This window comes from Coptis chinensis, chromosome 9 (genome assembly GCF_015680905.1).
Source record: "Coptis chinensis isolate HL-2020 chromosome 9, ASM1568090v1, whole genome shotgun sequence".
In the NCBI taxonomy this organism is placed as follows: domain Eukaryota; kingdom Viridiplantae; phylum Streptophyta; class Magnoliopsida; order Ranunculales; family Ranunculaceae; genus Coptis; species Coptis chinensis.
This window is the reverse complement of record NC_141464.1, coordinates 24,960,922-24,971,725: the sequence shown is the minus strand read 5'-3', so window position 1 is coordinate 24,971,725 and position 10,804 is coordinate 24,960,922.

Below are 10,804 nucleotides of genomic sequence, written 5' to 3'. Positions count from 1 at the left end.
TTATCTTGGTTCGGACCTATTTTAATTCCCAATCCAGTAAATTGAGAGAACCTATATAACATTATGTGGATCTTGTTACGCTGATCGTTTTGACAGGTCACACGCCTAAAACGGAGTTCGGAGTCAAAAGATATGATTTTATAAAGTTTCATTGACTTTTCTACAAGATTTGACCAGGGTTAACCCGGAATTGGCTATTTTTACCAGGCTACATGGGCTTGATTTAAGCTTCCAATGGGCTTCTTTTGGACTTGATAAAAAGGCTTTGTTTCCAATTAGCATATTCACCTTGGTTCCATGCCAAAATGCCGATTTTGTTGAAATTTCATCGTTTATATGTTGAAACCTGCAAAAGCATGGAAATACAATTAATTTGCAATTATTACACACATAATTAACCAATATGTAATATCTCTACAGGGTTTATTTTATAGTTTTGGGTGCCTATCACTTATAGCTTTTGCTACCGTTTGCAAGATACAAGCCATTTAGAACGCATATTCCTAATACATGTATTTTAGCGCAAAAAGAATTGTTATTTACGCTGCTTGGGAAGATTCTAACTTAGAAGCAAAAGTGCTCAAAAGTCAAAGTCAACTGTCGAAGTCAAAGACTCAAGGACTCAAAGCTGAAAGCTATGGACTCAAGGACTCAAAGCCAAAATCAAGAATTCTATTGTATGAGCTTAGGTCAAAAGCCCACAATGTTGTTTCTAGAAGGAAGGGCAAAGATGTAATTGGTGTCCTATATAAACCAATGAAATGTAGAGAATTAGTTATCTAATGTTTTAGGATCCAAACCATTTGGTTTGTTAGGAGTAGAGTAAACCCTAGAGCTAATCTTTGGTCATTAGGAATAGATTAAATGTTTTAATTTAATTTGTTATTTCCTTGTTTTCCATTTTTATGTTCTTCAAGCTTTAGTGTAAACCAAGTTATTAATCTTTCAATAGAAGTTTTCATTATATCTTTTCAATACAAGTTTCCCATCTTTTCTTCAATACAAGTTTTCTTTACTTATCTCATATTGATTTAATCCCACAAACACAAGTCATACTCATTTGACAAGTTCAAATGAGTATAACTTTGTGAGTAAGATAATCATCAAAACCAATTTCATTCCATACTTCTCTATTGAATGTGTTTAAGATTTCAACAAGTTTAAAATAAGAACTAGTGTTTCCACCATTAAACCTAGGAACAAAAGAGTAAGAGAGACTAGAAAGTAGTAGAGAGAGTTATTTCCATCCATCAAACCATTCCTCCCACCAAAAGGATTTAAGATGAACAACACCCTAAACACCACTATTTCTAAACATTCAACAGACAGAGCTTCAGCTATGCGAGTTAGGGGATTTACTGCACAAGACATGGAATGTCCTGACCCGGGTGAATAGCTCAGTGATATAGGTGACCCTTAGTAAGCAAAGCTGATCTCAAACTGCGCCTAGATTGTGTTGTTATAGGGGTTGGTTTGTGTAAAATCCATTGCCCATTTTGAAAAATCACTTAACTATTGATGTATCCAAAATCTCAACACAAAGAAAACCAACATTTATGAAAAAGAAGTCTAAAATAAAGAAAAGAAAAATTGTATACTCGCTCCACAGGTTCACACTTACTCCAACGATAAGTAAAAAGTGTTTTACAAAGAATATACAAGATATACTGTGGACTAAGGCTCCGACACTTACAACCACACCCTCCAAGTGGATAGGTCCAGTTACCTTATTGATGTATCCCCTTTTAAAGGAAAATATGGAATGGAATGGGAAAGAAATACAATAGAAAAGAAAAGTCAATCCTCGTAAATGGGATGATTAAGAAAGAGTTTTTAGCGTTCCAGCTTTGTTCATGTCACTTGTTGCTTCAAAGGCTGTGTTTGTTGACTTAGGATTAGGAATAGCTTAACCTGGGAACACACTTTTCTGGGTTTTATCTTGGGCTAACAAGTTTAGAGATTGTTGCATGGATGTTAGGATTTGGGTTTGATGTTGCATAACAGATAGCATTATTTCGGTTGGCTTATCTATTTGGCCACTAGTTGATGGTGTAATGGGAACTAGGTCTCTTTGGTTGTTGATAGGTGGGTTTTGATAGTTTTAGTTAAATTAGGATGGAACCAATGCTCTGTTCTAATTGTTATAGGTACCTTGTCATTGTCCTTGTCTAAATGTATTTGTTGGTTTGTTAAAACCTGGTGGTGTTTGGTTTGTGGAATGTTGGTCCGTACGAAGTTTGTATGTTATCTCCAGGGTGCATTTGGTACATTGAAAGCATATACTTCTTCTGGCTGAAATGATGATAGGTTTGTGATCAAAGGACAGGTGGCATCTATATGATTTAAGCATAGACAGAAATTGCATGGTGAGGCATTTACGTTCATGACAGGATGAGGGGTTTGGTTTTTTTTTTTGGTTGTGAGGGCAACTATCTTTCTTATGAGGGTTATGATTAAGGTTTTGATTTCTGGATCTGATTTCACCTCAAAAATACCACTAACCTTAGATGTACTGGGTTGGGCTGTTATGGAATTGTTTATGTCGCCCCAATGGGTACTCTTTTCAGCTTGGTTTTCAAGAAAGGTTAGCCTTAAGTTGCACCTCTATCCAAAAAATTACCATTACTCATGATGTCGAGGGTTACTTTGTGTTATGGGAGAAGGCCTTTGAAGAAACATTGGACAAGAGTGGATTTTTCTAGTTTATGGTGAGGACATTAATGGAGTAGGTCGGAGAATCTATCCCATACTTGGGAAAATGTCTCACTCGGACTCTGTCTGAAGAATTGTATCTTGTTTCTTATCTCTTCTGTTTTCTTCAGTAGAAAGTACTTCTTCATGAAGGAGAACACAATCTTTTCCCATGTATCGAAAAAGTCGGCCTTCTGTGAAAGAAGCCAAATGTGACTAGCCTCTTACCAGCTAGAGTGAAAGGAAACACTCTTAGCTTAACCTGATCGTCGGTGACGCCCAGATGATGAAAAGTATTACATACTTCATGTATCCGGTGTAGATGTTTGTACGATAACTCGTGTTCTAACCCGTGGAAGATGGGTAGAAGATTGAACACGTTCGGTGGAATGCGATAATCGTTCGTAAGCGATGTGAGTCGTATACAAGATGGAGGCCTGATAACCCGTAAAAACTCAACTAAATTACTCTAACTTCATTCTTACGGAATCAATTATTTATTTCCTACTCTCAAACATATATATTCATTCAATATATAGAGTACGAAATCATTCCACTCTTAATCTAGCAAGACATAAATGAATTCAATTAATCAAACACAAGGAACCAATGTTGAGAACAATGAGAGTAGTGTTGTGATTTATTTAAACTAAAACTAATTATAAATTTAACTAATTTAACTAAGAAATTAAAAGGTGAATTTAATGAATTGGAAGAACATAGAAAAGGGAAATTCCACCATGCAATTCGATTGGCTATTAGTTAGTCATCGAATCGAATATTGATCCCTAGTGAATACCAAGTCCTCTCGAATCAAAGTTCCACTAGCATGAGAGTTTAGCTCCACCACAAATCTCTTTGATGGTGGCTCTAAACTCTAGTTCATCATTATGAGATTTATCTCTAAACACTCATAATAATGAACTTGAAATTTTATTCTAAATAACAACTATTCTAACAAGCAATCATCCTCACATGGCTTCTTTAACCTCCTCTAATGGAAGTTTTAACCTTGTTTCATTGGATGAACAATATCAAAACAATAAGATAAATACATTAAATTAAATAGACAATAATTGAATATTAAACTAAGGGTTTTTATTGAAGGATTTAATGGAGGCTACAAACTAAATTATTCTAACCTAAACTAAACTACAAAAGAAGAGAGAGAGAGAGAACCCTAAATTATTCTAAACTAAAGAGGGAGTAGCTCCTCTTTGTTTTAGCCTTAACCATCTTTATATAGGAGAGGGTTAATTTACAATTTTGTAAATGAGCTTTTAGGCTAGGTTATGGACCCATAAATCAAGTCCATAACCCAATTGGGTAAATCCAAGACTTCCAATTCTGGTCGTGTTACTGTAGCACGCAATTTCACCAACTTATACTATTCTGATCGAGTCAAAGCCTAGACCATTGGAAAGAAATTTCTGAGCCGGTCATTTTGATATAAAATGGGCCTAATTCCGAGGCCTGAGTCCAAAGATATGGCCTTTTGAAGTTCGTTGACTTTTCTTCAGCTTTCTAATCCGGTTTGACTTTCACTTAACAGCTTTGACTTGGGCTTTCTAAGGGCTTTTTCTCCATAAAACTTGGGCTTTCTTCATAGAACTTTCATAGCAATCACTTTAGCTCCTTTTAGCGCCTACTTAGTAACGAATTGACATTTATTCAACTCCGAAACCTGAAATACACAAAAGCACGATAGTAGTACTAACTCTTACTTATTAATCACATAATTGGTCTAAAGCAATATTGTTAAAGGGGTTAAAACTACAGTTTTGGGCTCTTATCAAACCACCCCCAAATAGCATTTTGCTTGTCCTCAAGCAAATATTAGAAATTAGAATAAGTGACCAAAAATGGAGTTCTAACTAATCTCGTTTCGCCGAGTGCGATTGCATTGACCATATGCAACAAGGCCTTAAACCACTAGGAATTCCCTAGTGGATGAGTTATAGCCTCGTGAGAGTTTTCCAGTGAAGGTACTCACAAACTTCATCTATACTACAACGACTATGAAATAAAAATATTGTTTCCTTATTTATGTCTCAATGATCTATACATCTCACTAGTATTTAAACAAGAATGATCATTCTAAAACTTAAACTAATACATGCATAATAATCAAATCATCTTAAGATAAACAACTATATAATGAACTATGATATGAAATGTAATGGCAGGTCCGTTTCTGAAACTTTTGAGTAGCGTGCCTAAGTAGGTTCTCACAAGGAATGTGTCAAAACACATAACACTCTGATTTTTCCACTCAAGTTTGCTAACTCCAGTGTGCAGTGGGCACACGTTTCCTCACAATCTCAATGACAATCCAAGGAAGTCGAGGTCAATCAAACACATATACCACTTACTATCACACCAACCTATTCCTAATTGAGGTAGAGGTCTTTATTATGTGATACGGGGCATAGGTATTGGTTAAAGAAGGAAGGAAATGGATATTCAAAAAGACAAGTCTGAGACAATAGAGTCTTCATATTATGTAACTAGAGAAAACCTTATTCTTTTGCTTTTACACTTTGTTTCCATTCTTAGCCTTTTTATTTTGACTTTTTGACTCCTTTTATTCTATTTTTGGAGTTTTTATTTTATTTTATTTTTCTTTTCTTTGGATGGAAACTTTCTTTTCTTTTTCATTTCTGAAGCAACTAACTAATTTTTGTTTACACAGGTTTTTCTCTTCTCTTTTCTTCACTCATCCTATTTCTCAGGCTTATCCAGATAGGTAGGTTGATTTTATTTTATTTTATTTTGTTTTGTTTTATTGGGTAAATGATTTTTGGTTTGTGAAAAGGCTAATGAAAGTCTTAGTGGGGCGACTAGCGGATAATAAATTTCATATAAGTGTGAATTTCTGGCTATATCGATCCAAAGAGGGCCTAAATTTTTGCTTATGATATGGTGTGGTGATCAAACAAGTGGATGTGTGATTTCTCTACTCGGAATTTTCTTCTCCCTTGTGTCATCACTCAATATTTTACTCTTATGAGGCTTTTAGGCTAGATGCTCACAGGGTATGTATTAAGTACTCTAACATAGGTCTCAGAAAAATACTGCCAAGTACAATCAAAGATGCTCATACAAGATGTTTGTGAAAAGATGCAATGACTATTACCTACGTATTAATCTATGTTTCAAAAATTAAATCCTAATTCAAGTACTACATGAGATTTCTAGACTAATATCATAATGGAGAAGGGAACAATACCATTATCACTAAGTGCTTAGTATAAACAATAATATATATATATATATATATATATATATATATATATATATATATATATATATATATATATTAATATTCTATAAAGAAAAGTGCATAATTTACATCTTAAAAGTGTCTAATTTTTGCAAATGTTTCTATCCCACCCCAAACAATCGAATGCTTTGTCCTTAAAGTGTAAAGAGATAAGGAAAGACTTTACCATAGAAACGTGGCAAAAATTGGCCGTACCTGTAACAGAAATATTGTAAAGAAGATATGATAACATGAAGCACAATTAAACTGTTATGTACTAACTAACACAAACTCTACTGGAGTAAACATGACAGGCAAAGGGTGGCAAAAAGATTTGAAATGAAATACCAAAATACGCCACCCCCAAACAAAATTTGAAACTCTTTTGAAGTTTGAAATTTTTTGTGGCATATACTCCATTAAGGTGGTATTTTACAAGAAATTATATGGTTCTTTTAAAGTCAAATTCCCCTAGACTTAATGTGGGGTCGTTTTAAGTCAGATTCCCCTAGACTGTGCACACCCCCAAACAAGCAAGAACTGGGGTGACACAAAATGGATGATGTGTGGTCAACTATAAACTAATAGCCGAAAGAGTTGGGTGTCTAGCCATAAAAATATGATACTAAATGCACCCCCAAACAGAATGAAGTTGTATAATTGGAAGTAATTATGTAGAAGAATGAAAGAAAACTTATGCAACCAATCAAAGAACATATGCAAACCATCATGTTGTAGCTATTTTAAAGAATTAGAATTACCCAAAAGATGAATTAGTGATATTTTAAGTGAGAAAGGAATGAAGTATGGATGTTGATGTCTTTCATGAGGCTTAGATGAGGGAAAATAAGATAAACTAGGTTTCTCACTACGCTAGGTCAAATTTTGGCTCTCAACTACAGGAATGGTGTACTAGGCAAACACTCTTCACCGTGAGGGTTGAAAAAATTATAGAGGGTCTCTGAGGCAATAGGCTCAAGTGCAAATTCGAGGTTCTTCTTAAATGGTAGGTGAATGTATGGCTTAGTTGTGCTAGATTGTTGGATTGTAGGAGGTGGTAACTCAGGTGGATGGTGGTCAGTTGATGGTTCATCAGTTGGTGGATCCTCACATGCTCTTAAGAAATCATAGAATTATTTATCTAGCTTAGCTGAATCTATAAAGTTGTGGTTCGTGGCTTTATCTGTAAGATTTTCATCTATGTTTTCCATTGTTATTTTCTCAGCTGCCAAACTAAATTTAGATTCACATTGCTTTAAAGATGTTACTTCCTTTAATTCCTGCACATTACCTTGTTCATGCCTTAGATTAGAATTGTTGATTTCTATTTCCTCACTCTCGTCCTCTAAAATAATATAAGTTTCCTCAATGGCATCATGGTCATCCGAAACAAATCCTACAAAGTCGTCTTCAAGAATTTCCTCATCCAGGTTGTGTGTGGAGTTAATATAATGGTTAATATGAGGGTCATGGGAAGGTAATGGTTCATGAAATTCATGGTAGGTCTTAACTAGGTCGAATGGTTTGGTTATGGGAATAGGTTGTTCTACTTGTGTGTTGATCTTTGACAAGGTTAAAAGTTCTGTGTTAGGTGAGGGGATCATGGAAATCATTTTGGCTAGATTCTAAAGCATAGTTTGGGTTTCTGCATTTTGTTCTCTAAATGTTTTTCCGTTGTTGGCTATTTGTTGGGAAATTTGGTCTGGGAAGGGTGGCGAGCTAGATGGGTGGGTGATTTTTGGCATGGTGGAAAGGTCTGGCGTAGGTGAGGTTAGCATCAATTGTAACGCCCGTATTTAAAATACGTATTTATTTATTTTATTAATTAATTTAATTATTTATTTAAAATTCGCTGGATTGGATTTGGGATACGTGGGCCTGATTTCCGGGCTCAAGTTTGTGTTGGGCTTGGGTTTCAAACCCAAGTATATAATCACATTATTCTAGAGAATAGGGTTGAGAGAATAAAATAATAAAAATGGAGCTGACTTGTTTGCTCGGCGTTGGAGCGTTAGCTTGACGAATTTCGGACTAGGAGGAATTAAGTAGGAGTCATAATCTGGTGAGTAGCTATTTTTGCTATTTCACCGGATTTATAGTTTTTCGGGTAACGGTGTGTACTGCCTAAGATTTCTACCTATTGATACTGCTCATTATCCTGTTTTACTCGACGTCGTGCGTGTCGTATTTATTAAACTTTGTTGAATATCATAAATTTTACTGAACTGTCGAAGCTTCGAGAAGCTGTTAATGGCGGCGCAAGCCCCACAGCAAGATTTCGGCCTGTGTTTCCTTTAAACTCTTTATGTTTGTGGTTTTGAACTGTTATCTGGTGGGGTTGTGGTGGTACATTGTTAGGGAGTTGTTCAAGCTCTAAAGGGGCGTTAATGGCGTCGCCTGACCGGACCTTTTTTATTTGAACCCTTGTCTTTATGACTTTTACTTTGTTGATTTGAGTTTGGGTATTGAGGTTGGAATGAGGGCTATCGAATGCGTGCTGGAAAGGGCTATCAAAGCTCGGAGAAACCATTAATGACAGCTCGCCCGAACACTCCAGTAAAATAGTTTGAACTGTTTGATGGTTGTTTGTGTTGGTGGATTGATGAGTGGTTGTAGTGGGGTAAGGTAGGGTGTGTGAGGGCTGTAAAAGAGGTAAGAATTGAATCTTTGAGAAGTCATTAATGGCGGCGAAAATCAGATCTAGTTTTGAGGAAGATGGGGGATCAAGTGATTTGGAGTTCTTGGTTTTGTTAAAGTTGTAGGGGTTTTTAGGGGGTTTAAAATCAGTTGGTTGAAATGGGTGGGCGATTGGAACTTGATGGTGGTCGATTTGGTGGCTGGCGGTGGAGGAAGAGAGCTGGTGAGGGAGATGACTGGCTGGGCCTGGGGCTTAGGCCTTAGATGGTTGCTGGGCCGAATTCTATTTTAGTTGGTTTGGGCCATTTTCATTTTAAGTCTTTGGGCCAATTTTCTTTTCAGTTTTTGGGCCCGACTTTAGTTGTTTGGTTGGGCCAATTCTATTTATCTTTTGTTTGGGCCAGTTTAACATGTTTATGTGGGCTAGTCCCTAAAATTTTAAGTGGATCGCATGATATCTATTTAGTTTAGAAATTTTCAAGTTGGGCCAAATCAGTTTATGGGCCGGGTTAAACCGGGTCAGTTTAGCCCAGTCGCTTAGGACCAGGGTTTGAACTCTTTTTAAATATAGGTTTGGGTGAGGACCGGGTGGGATGACCACCGGTTAGGACCGTTGACTGTTGGGTTGACTGTTGACCCGTTGACTATTGACTTTTTCCAAAAATGTTATAGATTGAATTTATGGACCAATCTAATGATAGGATGTGGGTGACACTTGTATAAACTTGTTTGTCAGTATCTAATATAGATTTGATGTTGAGGTTGTGTATTTTTGACACGGGACGAGATAGAAATTTTAGGAGATATAATATTCCTAAAACACTATAAAAATGTTATGTGATACGTTTGAAGCAATTATGACGTTATATAATATGTTGGGATATATATATTAAATACAATAGTTTTGGAGAAATAAATGTATAAACACTCCATTATTTTATCTGTGAGATGCTACTAGGAGGTAGTATAGTATTTGTGGATATTTCCCACGGGATTGTGGCTTAGTGCAATAATATATTGGCACGTGAAAGAATAAAAGCGGTTATGAGATGTATTAAAATAATTATACATATATTTTGGCTTAGTGCAATAAGGTATTTGACCTGTACGTGATATAGTGGAATTATTATGAGATATAAATGTAAACACTTGAATAAATTACGTAACGAAAATCCTAGAACCTAGCTACCACAACTCATGTGATATAATTGGCCCTTCTGGCGTTTCAGTGAATCTGAATGGCTCTTTTGGCGTAAGTAATGTGATTGGCCCTTCAGGCGTTTCAGTAAATCTTAATGGCCCTTCTGGCGTAGCTGAATGGTGGCTTGATTATTCCGTTTGCAAAATTAGAACGAGATGCGCGATATTTTATGCCGAATAATGGTAGTACTTACATAATGGTTTTCGTGTGAGGGGTTACCTAGTGTGCGGCATCACGCTCAGGGTAGTTACGCACGGAGTGGTTCATTATGTAAGGGGAGGCATGTGGATGTACATGTTCGGCGTTGGAAAGCGATTGTGGTAGCCAGGGAAACTAGGTAAGACATAGATACGATGTAATTTTAGGGACACGCAATGAAAGCCTTAAATAATATAATTATGGTAATATGTTGATTAATAATATATCTTTAAATATATGATTTGATAGAGTTTTGCAGAAGGGTGGGTCAAACTAATTACTTGTGTAGAGACGACCCACTCTGTAATTGAGCATGAAATGCAATAAGTATAGAATATGCTTGGCTGGTTATTAGTTTAGTTAGAACCTAAGGCGCCTCGTGGAGGAACTAAATGCCTTTTTATTATGCGTATGGTTTGTTGTGTGGTTAGCGGGAAGTTAAGGCGCCTCAGTGGAGGAACTACCTGCCTTACTTATTGTAGTTAAGAATGTCGTATTAGTTGTTGGGAGTTAAGGCGCCTCGGTGGATGAACTAACTGCCTTATGGATTGTGTATGTATATGTATAAATATATGTTGTATTTTAGAGCTACTCACACCCGCATTTTTATAATGCTGACCCGATTTGCATGTTTGCTTATCGGGTGTGTTCATTAAATAAACATAGTTGATAAGTCTTGACAGGTTTAGTGTTGAAGAAGGTTGGTTGTTGCTTGTGGTTGGCGTTAGCGTTGCATTTCAAGATAGGTTTTGTTTTCCCTTGAGGTGATATAGATTTTCAGTGGAGACAATGTTATTTGTATTTTTATTTGTAAT